Raw genomic sequence first — 12,986 nt, forward strand, 5'->3', positions numbered from 1 at the left:
CTGTCTATGCGCACTGAGGTTTCATGCATGTGCAGAGTCCTCACACAGGCTGTAATGCGTGGCCGGTGACGTGGTGATGATGCAGCACGTTTTCTTGTGTGTGCCCCACCCATCGTTAGGGGGCGGGGTCAGCCAGGTGTATATCCTAACAGCCAATGCAGCAGAGTATGCAGCAGCTGATCTCAATGCGATTGAGGAACAGACAGCATTCTTCGTAGTGTTCAGCTCACTTTCTCCATTTTACACTGTCCAGGGGTTTCTGTCTAGGAGCAGTCCTTCCCACAACTGAGATGGGTCTTCCTATATCAATTAAGGTAACCAAGATAATCACCCACAGACATCCTCAGAGGCCCATCTCCATGGAGATTCCAGATCCTGTCAGGTTGATTAACACTAACCATCATAATTAAAAAAAATACTTTTTCAAAAAAGTGTAGCTTTCCAAATCACTGATCAAATGATTTCCCAGCAGCACAACTCCTTCATAGGAGAGAGGGGATATGCTGATGTCAAACAGAGGATAAAGGCAAAGATTAGATAATTTAACGTATCAGAATGTTCCCAATACTGCTCCCAGTTTATGGGCAGATCCTGACATTGCTCTGATTGGAAATCTATGGTGACATGTCATGCATATGCTTTCTAACACAATAAAACAGTGTGTCACACTTACAACACTCCAAAGCAGTGTACCACACACCTTACAGTACTACAACACACATTTACTAACAGTTCCATGGCCAGAAGTTCTAGGCATGGCACACTTAGACTCAGCTCAAGATATCACAGGCTCAAAATCAATATGTGGCCCAAGCTGAATGCTGCCTGGAGCTCTGCTCCTGCAAGCTCCTGCAGGCTGTTGCCCAAGTTCAGTTCCTTGCTGCTGCAGGACGGAGGTCCCTGCATCCTTGTTGGTTGCCTTAAGGGGACCACTCTGTGTTTATGCTGTGTTCACCCTCTGCTTCTCCATTTTCAAAGTTAGGAGCACATGATCACCCCTGCAATCAGTATCTCCCTCTGTTGAATCTGTCTCTGGCCTTTTGAACCAGCATTAAAGAGATTGCGGGATTTAGATCAGGCTCACCAGAAAACTCCCCTTTGATAGACCCCAGGCTGGTTAGCCTTAGTCATATCTGATAACCTCCTTTTCTGCAGAGTGTGATCTGTCACACAAGAATGTAATGCCGTCTTATGTCCAGGTTCTACTCTGGAAGAAGGTGCCAAGAGACAGGGGTCTTGAGGGCCATTTTAAGGTTGTCACAAACTCTGAGAGTAAATACCTCCATGTTGTACCATGTTTTGATCATGATGCCTGCCTTTGAAAAAGCACTATTAGCCAGGTGGCCAGCACTCAGGAGGCAGAGGCAGGTGGATCTCTGAGTTCAAGGCCAGCTGGTCTGCAAAGCAAGTTCCAGCACAGGCTCCAAATCTACACAGAGAAACCCTGACTGGAAAAATAAAAACAAACAAACAAAAAAGGAAAAGTACTATAAATGTCTTTTCAATGACAGAATGAATTGAATGAATGAATGAATGAATGAATGAATGAAAAACATTGTTTTAAATATTCTTCGTGGTCAGTCTCACTCTTATCCCCTGCCTACTGCTACCCAACATACACTTTCTTTTGTCCATACTCTTAGGTTAATCCTGGTAGGATTTTAGATCTCAGCTTCTCTGGGCACTCGAACCCCCAAGCTTGGGTCTAGCAGCTCGGCAGCAGCATGGCATCATTCTCATAGTATTTACTATACAATGACTTTTTAGCTCCACTGTGACTGTGAATTAGAACAGGGAGTCCTCTTGTCTCTGCAGACTGGTTTGCAATGAGATGGCCCATGAATTCAGACAGTTTTTTTTTTTTTTTTTGAGCCAGACATTCTGTAGTCATTGGCTTAGAATCTTGTAAGTGATCATGACAAAAAAGGGTGAATCTCATCAATATTTCTTTCTGTTTAAAAATCTACATCCATTTCATGGAAAATTCCTATAAGCAAGTGCTATGCCATTTGTCTGAGGGCTGGTGATGGGGAAGTGTCCAGAGGAAAGTCTGGACTAGCCTTTGCTTTAGGTGTTTTGTTGATTTGAACTAGCTCTTGCTCAACCTTAGATAGCCTGCTGGGCTCTGGGTAAAAATAAAAACAAAACAAATGAACTCAAGGGAACGGGTCTTGCCAGTCTGATGCCAATAAAATGGTATCTCTGAATCCATACACAGTAGAGGTGAAAGAGTACAGAATGGAGCTAGTGATGACCTATGACCTCCACTTCCAAATAGCAAAGGGAAGAGGAGAGGAGTCAGCTCTGGTTACGCTTATGTTGCATACCATCTTCTCAAAGTATGCTGATGAGTTTGTGTCAACTGGATACAGGCCAGAATCACCTTGATGGAGGGAATCAACTGAGGAAATGCCTTCATCAGATTGCCCTTCGGTCCTATCTGTGGGGGCATTTTCTTGATTAATGAATCATGTGGGAGGTCCCAGCCTGCTATGGGCAGTGCCATCTCTGGACAGGTGGTCCTGGGTTGTGTAAGAAAGCAAGCTGAGCAAGCCAAGGAGAGCAAGCCAGGGAGCAGCACTCCTCTGTGGTCCCTGCTTCTCTTCATGCCAGGTTCCTGCCTTGAGTTCCTGCTTTGGTGTCCTCTGATGAGGGACTCTAACCTGTAAGCCTAGCAAACCCTTTTCTCCTCCAGTTGCTTTGGTCAGTGTTTATCCCAGCACCAGAAAGCAAACTAGAACATAAGGGGCATCTTGTTTTATCTTTCTAGGCCCAGGAGATCAATAGGGGTGTGTGTGTGTGTGTGTGTGTGTGTGTGTGTGTGTGTGTGTGTGTGTGTTGTACATAATTGCACTATTTTTGTTTTGATATATAAATTGCTTTTAAAATAAAAGGTACACATGAGTTCTCAAGGTACAATTCCTCTGTTGTCACTGACCTACAGCAATCTCCAGAACAGTGGTTCTCAACCTGTGAGTCTCGACCCCTTTAAAGGGGTTGCATATCAGATATTCTGCATATTAGATATTTGCATTATGATTCTTAACAGAAGCAAAATTAAAGGTTATGAAGTAGCAACAAAACAATTATATGGTTGGGGGTCATCACAACAGGAGGAACTGAATGAAAGGGTCACAGCATTAGGAAAGTTGAGAACCGCTGCTCTAGTAGACTTGCTTCTCTTGGCTTTGTCATCACTCTAGATAGTTGGTAACACAGTGACAGGTTTGGATATCATTTTATGTCTGTGTATGGACACTTTCCTGTTCTGCTTTCTGAACAATCTCCCAGTATTTCCTTGACTTTCAAAGACTCCCAGCGATAGTGTTTGCAGTTTCCAGCACTATAGAGATGTTGCATAATGGCCACATCTTTCCACTCATGATCCATAGGATAAATCCCCAGAATTGGAATTGCTGGCATTTAGACCTTAATAAATTTGCTAGTATGAAGACCTGGAGGTCCTGGGCAGTCACACTGATCACACTAGGAGTGAATTCATTCTGCAGTTTCCTTTCAGGTTTCAGTGGAAGCACTTTGAGCAGCTTAGCCTCAGATTCCCACACAAAAAAGCATGAGCCATTGTTCTGAAGGCTCACAGTTGTCCTGATGTGGAGGTATCTGCTCCTCCGGGGAGCCCAGCTATGGAACTCTGAAAGGTATCTTTTGAGTTCCATGATAGAAAGCCTCAATGAAACTTAAAGCCTGTGAACAAATTATAAAACTATAATTCCAGTCAAGTTCACCCAGCTTGCAAATTACCATTTGGTGGGAATCTTTTCAACCCTCAGAGAATAGAAATAGAGTTCTCATTGCTGCCCACTTTAAACTCACATCCATTAAACTCCTACATTGCTCTGAGTCCCTGACCTGGGGGCTAGCCTTAGTTACACCTTGTAACATCCTGGAACAAACCTCTTATTAAGAAATAATTGAGGGAAATGGAACAGAAAGGTTAAGTAATTCACTCAAGGTTATACACATAGCAAACCACAGAGGCAGTATTTGCATCCACAATCCCAGAGTTCACGTATAATAAAATATTCATTTTAATGGGTTCTCATAAAACAGGATCTCTCTAGGGATCATGTCATTTATGGTCTCCCATGCAATTGTATCACTCAATCAAATGCACATGTTTTTGATTGGCATCCGAATCATCGAAGTGGGTCCCATTCTCTTTTTGCCCCTTTGTATAACAGGATCCAAATCCTACTTGCCTCCATAACTGTATAGGGTACATTGCAGTCCATCCAAAGGGTACATTCCCTAATGTTCCTTGTAATGAGACAATGGAAGTGGAGCTGAGTTATTACCAATAAGATGGGAGTAGTTCAATGTTTGGATTTTCTTCTTTGAAACTTATTAGGCATATATATGCATGCCCTTGATATTTCCTTGTATCCTCTGGGTGGGAAATATATTGACAAGTAGAAAACCTTTCATGAACCCATGATCAAAATGATACATTTACAACAGTAGAGCCATGTTGCAATCTATGACCACCAACCTCTGGACTGCTGTGTAAGAGTGTATCAGTTGGTTATTGCTATACAAGAAATCATCCCCAAACATAGTAGCCTAAAATAACAATCATTTATTATTTCTCATAAAGAATAGTCTGCTCATCTAGGCCGGATTCAACTTGGCTGAGCACATGACTCATCTATAGTCAACTGGCAGGTCAGCATGGTTCACTTCATCTGAAGTGTCCTTGGTTAGGACAATATTCCCTTCCTCCAAGATGTTTAATCCTCCAAAAGGCTGACCCAAATTGTTCTCATGGTTCTCCTAACAGGAACAGGGAGTGGGGAGAGACAGGTGGGGAGGAAGGAAAAGAATGAGAGAGGGCACTGAGTCTCTTGAAGCCTAGACTTGGATTTAAATCACCTCTGTCACATTCTATTGGCCAAAATAAAGCATTATGTCAACCCAATGTCTTCAGCAAGAGAGCCACAAAGTCACGTGGGATACAGGAATGGGTGGGGAACTGATACCAGTTCAGTCAACAAGTATTCATATACAATATGTACTCAGCCTCCCTCTAACTCTAAAGACCTCCGAGAGTTGTATAATAATTAATTGCACGTAATGATGTTTCATTGTTGCTTCAAATTCAGGGTCTTATGGGCCTATAAATCAGCAGTGTGGAGTAGGCTCAGCTGGGAAGTTGCTCTATTCTTGGCTGCTATCACTCATTTGTCTGTGGCCTTTATGGGTTCACTAAGTGGGCTTGCCTCTAAAGATCATTTGCTGAGTGTCTTGGTTCTCTATTGTACTTTTCTTTCTCTATGTTTCTCTCACAGTCCTCTCACTTATGCTCTAAGCTTGTGCTATAGCAAGTCTAAGGTTCAAACACAAGCAAATCAGATTGTACCAGTTAAGTATTGTACAAGTTTTCTTAACAGCCAGGTTTGAAGCATTTTGCATTCCTGTTACATTTTATTGAGCAGAGCAGGCTACAAGTAAACCTATGTGAAATAAGGCGAAGATATAGGAGACTATTAATTAGAGTCATCAATGTAGTCAATTAAGTACAAAGAGAGAAATAATCTACCATTACTTACCATTTTAACCACTGTGTTCTGATATAATAGCATAGTTTTCTGTTTAATACATAGTGTGTTAACATGTGGCCTTACTCCTAGTTTTCAAAATTAAAGGACACAGTATTGCCCCTGGGAAAATAATATACCCATCTCTATCAAGGCATTTCTTAATATGTATGCTTTTGTCCTTCCTAGGGCTGGGCTTTGATGGAGAAGAATCCTGGAAAACATGATTCTTCTTCATGGTACACATGAAGCAAGCAGTCTGAGACACTAGGAATGTGTAGGCACTCTGGAGACTCCAAAATAAAAATAAACAAGCAAACCAAAAGCCACTGTGGTCCATGCTGACATCAAATGTCTTTTCTACTCATACTCAGATGAGGGTGCTCTACTGTGTCTTCACCTGAGAATACTGAAAATACAAAGTGCTTCTGAACAAAAGATAAAAATTAACTCCACTATAGGATAGTTGTGCTGCCTCAACTATCATATGTCATATGTCAGGATTTAACCCCAGGGTCTCTGAAAGTGGCTGCATTTGGAGACAAGGCATTTGAAAAGGGAACTAAGTTAAAATGCAGTCCTTAAAGTGAGCCCTAATCCTATATGTGCTCTGATAGGTTTGAGGACAAGCATTTCTTCTGAAATTTCCTAATGGGGATGCCTTGAAGGTTTTATTTAACTACTCTGAGCCTTATTACCTACATTTATAAAATTATCATGAAAAAGTCCACATCGTTGCAAGATTGAATGATATGATTCGTGCCCACAATTTTAAGGAGTCCTGTACAACTTTTATCATTTATCCAGGTTACAGGGAATGTTAGCCTTTGTGGTTTTATGGCAATATCAGGCCTGATTGCCTTTAAAGCATCTCTAATCCAGTCAGTCTGTGTATTAGGGTCAGAGGTTAAGGCTATTTCCTGCATTACACCCCGCCCCCCAGTTCCTTGTCGCATCTGCTCTTATGTTTCCTTAAAGGATATCACCTTTGCCCATGACCTCACATTGTAGATGGGGAGGCCACAGAAGGTCTCACGCACACCAAAAAAAAAAAATGCTCAAGATGCAATATGAACCACTGCACAAAGAAAATCAAAGACTATTGTGTCTATCCTCTGAGTCTACGTGCATAGGAAAAGGGAGGGGTGATTTGGAACAGGGTCTTTTCCACATCACAACTTACCAGTCGTTGCTTTGATTGGGTGAGTTTTATTGAGTGTGGTTATAAGAGGGGGTTTATTGGGCACATGAAGGGAGGAAAACCAGAGGGAGTAGCAGACCAAAGGTGGTAAGTGTATTCACAAGAGTAAAACATGAGCATCGAACGCATGGAGCAGTCATTTTTGATTTGGGAAATGTAAAGCTTCCTGAAAGAGGGTGGCATTGATGTGGGTCTTGAAGGAAGAGAGGAGGAAGAGAAAGGAGACGGCTTTTCCATCCAGACACACTGTATCCTATCTTGACTGTGTGTTAGTGCATTTTGTTCTGTACTAAACTGACAGCACAGAGAGCTGAATTCCAAGTGTGTATGGCACTTCAGCTTGCGACTCATTCCCCACTGACACCTTCCAGACGTAGCAGAAATGGGCTGGCTTCAGAGCAATTGTTTGGATGGGTAAATACTTCTGTTCATTTGAGAACCACTGGATTAGAACCTTTAAGAAAGAAGGCCTAGTGCAAAGCTTTGTGTTGTTGGGCACATAACCTCAAAGAGAATCTTGGGTTCTCTCTGTGTGTGTCTCTGTCTCTTACTCCCGACAGTAAGGTGAGATGGTTGCTCACAACTCATTCAGCCATGATGTACAGACACAAAGACTCAAAGGCACATGGCCAAAAAATTATGCCAATCATGGACTACAATCTCCAAAACTAAGAGCCCGGAATAAACTGTCTTTATAAGCTGAACCTCTGGGGTACTTGCTTCAGCAATGGAAAGGTAACATAGTGACTAAAGAGGATTTCTCACAGAGGCTGAGGACTGTAGAAACATTCAAAAGAGTGAAGGCCTCAGACAACAGTCAGCCTTGGAGAGGAAAAGAGGTGGCATGGTGGGAAGAGCCAGACCTGGGGCCAACAAAGAGCCTTTCATGCACACCTCAGCCCTCTCCGATGGTCGTGAAGTATTGTAAGGAGTCTTTTTCTGTCCCTGCAGCCAGCTCACAAATAATGGCAGGGGGGTCTTATTAATTATGAATGCTTGGCCTTAGCTTAGGCTTGTTTTTAACTAGCTCTTATAACTTAAATTAACCCATTTCTATTAATCTACATTCTGTCATGTACTACCCACCCTCCTTCCTCCATGCTTCCCCGTGTCTCTCAATGCCTAGATTCATCCTCCCCCTTTCTCTCTCTGCCTGGAAATCCTGCCTCTACCTCCTGCCTAGCTATCTGCCATTCAGCTTCTTATTACACCAATCACAGCAACACACCTTCACATAGTGTACAAATATCCCACAACAAGGTAGCCTTTCCCGTATTTCTCAGGTTGCTGGAAGTTGGCTCAGTATTTGCAATATCTAGAAATATTTAGTTGTTTGACAATTATGTGGACTTGGGGTTTGGCACTGGGAAAATCTCAGACATGCATTTCATCTTCTGGAAAGTGTGAGTTCCCCTGTCTGTCTTACTCAATTTTGTGGTTCCAAAAAAAAAGTATCTTCCTGCTTTAATGCTTGGTAAGCTGAAGTCTCAAAGTCACTTCTCTCATGGCCTTACTTTGATTGGTAGAATGGCCAGCTTTGTCCCAAATGCCTTTTCTTCTCTCAGGCTCTTGAAGCACAGAAAGGTCACTGAGAACACAGGTCCCCTGTTACCTATGCCTCTACAGTCATGGTCTGGTGGGGAAAAGAAATGTGACCTCTTGATTCATGAGAGCCAACACTATTTCCTCAGATGTGGACTGAGCCCCGTGAGTGTCAGACACTAGGAACAGAGACAAACTTGAGAGACCAGTGATTTAGGCCATTATCCCTACCTCCATCAACTAAGGATCCATAGCAGCCACTCTAAGAGATGGCCTCAACAGCTTTAACATGATCATATCCTCTGTGCCTTCTCCATCCACCAGGCTACTCCTAGTATAAACTATTCAAGTGCACACACAGGTATAGCCCGTGTACCAGCAGCTTCAAATTCTTTTAATTTCCTGATAACCCACAGAGTCCCTCCAGCAAGAAAGTTCTATAGCTGTTTCTTGAAGTTCTGAGATGAGAAGACAAGCAATACCCATCTTAGAAGACAATGTGGACACCTCCATTCCTTTTCAGAAACTCGATTTTCTTATAGGCCAAGAGAAACCAAATTAAAACACGAGGGGCTTAACTCCACTCTGCAGCCATCTTAATTCTCCTGCCTCCTCTTGGTTGTGTTTAAGTACTTAAATATGTCTGCAAGCAACACTTGTTCAAGTCATGGGTGTGCTATTTCAATGCGGCCCTAACTCAGGGCTACAGACAAAGCCATTAAAAATACATAATGTATGCTCAATTTGAAGTTGTCACTCTTAGGATATGAACATGAAAGAGGGCCCATGGGTGTTTCTTGCCTTGAATAGAGCAGAGAAAGACAGACTCTAAGCAACAAGTCCAACAAAAAAGGACAATTTTCTATGGCCGAAGTAAATAAAACATAGCACCAGGAGGCTATTCTTACAGCCTTGAGAGTGTTCAAAATCTGAGCTTTCCAAGCTAAAAATGGAGGCGATGCAGACATCAAAAACTTTACACCACCTATTTCACCACCCAGCATGGCACAGGCTAGAAAACTCCTCCTCCATTTATTAAAACAACAGTTCCTCAGGACACTATAGAATTTCACTAATAAGTGGCTGAATGTATGTTTAAGCCCAGTAATAATGGCTAGCCAGCTAAGAGGCACTTACACTTAATTATACCTCCAGCGTGTAGGTTGTCACAGAGGGAGGCCTTAATTATCAATGTGCCATGCCCCTGCTTTGCATATAACAAATGGCTTTAATGTGGCTATTCATGCTATAGGTTAAACATCTTGGTAATTAGAAAATGGAAAATAGGTATAGCTGAGGGGGTCCTCAGTGTTTTATATGTCATCTTTGGTGTACTTCTGGGAGCTGAGAGGTGGGGCCAGAAGACAGCATGGCATGGATTTCCTGGACCTATGATGAGATTCAGAACCTATGGTTGATGGCGAAGCATTCCCAGAGTTATGCTCACTTATTTAACAAACTTAGTGTGTTAAGCCCTATTCTAAGCATGTAAGAAAATGGGAGGAGCTGAAACAAAACACAGAGACTGAGAGACTCACTTTACGGAGCTCATTTTTGAAGCTAGTTCAGTTATTAAATCCAAAGAGTGGATTGACTCATTTAGGAGTGGCCATTAGTAGTGGGTCTATCAGGGACCTCATCCAGTCCATCCCCCCCTACAGGAACCCAGATGAGCCAGCGCTGACCTCAAATTCTCACCATTCTTCTACGAGGCAAGCATTACCTGCACCTGCGTTTGGACTGTGGGGGTGCGTTAAGATTTCACTTCCACATCACTTTCCCTCCCTCTAAAGATACAAGGCTGGAAATGGCACAGACTGATACTGGATGTTGGAGTAAGGATTTCAGAGTCTCTCTTATCTAAATAAATGGGCTCAAACCAACAGTTTGTGTTGGGGTGTAATGTAAAACAGCAAGGTCTGGCGCAGGCAAGCCTGTGTCCTTTTGGCACTGTTTCTGATACACTATCTGTTTCCGGTATTACTTCCTGCAGTTTATGAGATTTCTGCTTTTCCCTGGTACTCTGGAGGAAGCTGGCTTTAAATGCAAGATTAATAAATTTAATAGCCTTGTTAAAGAATAAGAGGATTTAGAATTGACATTATTCTTTGGCAGAAGTGGCCATGGTTGAGGTGATTTAGGAGTGGGTCTCGGATATATTCTTGCTTGCTCTTCGAAAAAGCAACCTAAAATGCAATGGTTTAAAATTACATTCATTTTATAACATTCATTTTGTTATACTCACGGATCTTATAAATCAGGGATTCTGACAGGGCATAATGAGGATGCATGTGTTGTCTTCAGTTTCATTTGGTAGGACTGCAGTGGCTGGGGCTCACTCAGATTTCTGGGCTGGAATCGTCTGGAGTCTTCTTCATACACATGTTGAACACCTGTGCTGGAGGGATTCTGGAACTGTCTACTGGAGCTTTTCCGTGTAGGCTTCCTCACAGAATAAAGGCTTAGGATACTTGGGGTTTTTGTAAGGCAGCTTGAAGATCCTAGAGCAAGGATTCTAGCAACCATTTGGAAGGGATATTGTCTCCATCTCAAGCCATCTGGATGCAAGAGAGACAACATAGACTCCATCTTCAGCCCAATTACATCATCAGGATAACTTCCAGTTAAGAAAACACTGGAGCAGGATGATGTGACTGTTGTCCTTAGCTCTTTGAAAGACCACCCTATGCAACAGAGAACAGATTTAGCCCATGAGGCTTCAAGCACCAAACTAAAGACCATTAGTTAAGTATTAAGAAAAAATACTTAACTACTTTTTAGGGTTGTTTGTCAATGAATTGTCCTGGCTAGCAAGAAGATGATTCTTTGATTTATGGACTATCGATGAAAAACAAATCAGGAATGTACTAGAAGGACTTTAGTCACTATCTGGGAGATTATGTTGGATAATATTTCTCTTTAGAAAAGCAGGGGATATAAATGACCACATGCCACAAACATCACAGCAGATATAAGTAACAGACCAAGGCTTCAGTTCTCTTCTCAAGTCACCCCTGAAACATGTAACTCCAGAGACGGAAGACCTGATGACACCTCCCTTTGTACATCTCTCCTGTATCAGGGACTAAAACCCCCGGAGAGATTGATTCTTTTAATTTAAGACTTTGATCTTTGTCAAAATGGAATACCCCGGGAGAGGTGAGATCGAAACTATTTTTTTTTGAAATATGTAATTGAACACGAACATGTTTCAAGCTGTATTCTGAGAGCATGATTGGACAAGAGATGCCAGCAGAGTCAGTGTCTGGAAAGGGTACAGGAAAACTGCTTCAAAAGACAGAAAAGGGAAGATTTCAAAGGATCTAGGAGAGCCCAGAACTCCCTGGTAGAGGTCTGTTTTTTTGTTTTGTTTTGTTCTTTCTTTCTTAGCTTAATGTAAAATAAGAAGTTACAGTTTTCTGAATAAGTGGTAGAAAGTTCCTGAGCCCGGGGAATACAAACAGTGTTTCTTTCAGGAAAGACCAGGAAGGACCCTCTTTCCTCATGGGAATAGAGAGGGAGGCCACCCTTGCTCATCTATTCCCATCCCCACGCTCCCTCAGAGCAGAGATGATCTGAGGCCTAACTCACTTCCCAGAAGCCATGGCAGCTTCTATGTAAACAGTAAAAAAATCCTACCCATAAATTACCAAAGCTAGTGAAATCCCAGAGGAAGAAGGAGACAGTGTGGGAGGCAAGCATGATCCCAGGGAAATGCACTTCAGGTTGGGCACATGAGGTTGGTCACAAAAAAAAAAAAAAAAAAAAAAAAAAAACTTTTCTGGAACCCAAAGTGAAGATTCAAAAGGAAGTTGTACAAGTTATATCATAGAGAGAACATTCAATACAGAGAACAAACAACCAAGGGGCTCCTACATCTTCCCTCCTTCCCCTCCTCCCCTCCCATCTCCATTCCAATCTCATCACAGTGGTATTCCCCCTATTCTTCCATAGCATGTGTGCTTTACTATCTCAGGTCCAGCCCCTGTGAGTTCTCCCTACCTTTGCTACTCCTCATGGCTCTTTTCTTGCCCTGTGGCTCCTGTAAGCTTGATTTCTGAGGGTAGAGTGAGAGGCTCCAATAAATGCATATTGGAAGGAGCCAGGTAGACGGTGAGCCCAGAAGATACCTTATGGGTCCTGGGGCTCCAGTGCTGGTTGAATTCAAAGGTCCAGAGAGTTCTGACTTTGGTACCTGGAGGGAGATATCCCAAGTACCTGTAGCATTGACCACGCCCATTTGGGGCATGGTTGTAGGTAGGTGGTAGTAGTAGTAGTAGTAATAGTAGGCGGGTGGAATAAAAGGCTGGGGACAGGGACACAGTGCTCTCCTTCAGTTCTGGTCGTGTCTTGGAAGGCTGCAGAGGCTAACTTGGGTTACCAGCTTCTCTTGTGAGTAATTTTCCATAATAAATAACCACCATACCCCTTATCCAGAGTGCAGTTCAATTTCCTTTTCAGGTGAGCACGTACCTAACAAAGTGAAAGCATGAGTTCTGGTCCCCATTGAGCTGGTTTGTCCTTCTTTCTTCTACTATTTGCTCATGGTCTATGGGAAATCCAGGTCCTCTGGGGATCCTGCTGGCCACAGGGAGCTCAGCACTACAGACCTTCCCAGCTCTAGGAATTTAACCCGCTTGTAAACAGCCTACCATGAGACCAAAGGTGAAAGCGCCCAAATGGAGATA

The sequence above is a fragment of the Cricetulus griseus genome, assembly GCF_003668045.3.
Source record: "Cricetulus griseus strain 17A/GY chromosome 1 unlocalized genomic scaffold, alternate assembly CriGri-PICRH-1.0 chr1_1, whole genome shotgun sequence".
Lineage (NCBI taxonomy): Eukaryota > Metazoa > Chordata > Mammalia > Rodentia > Cricetidae > Cricetulus > Cricetulus griseus.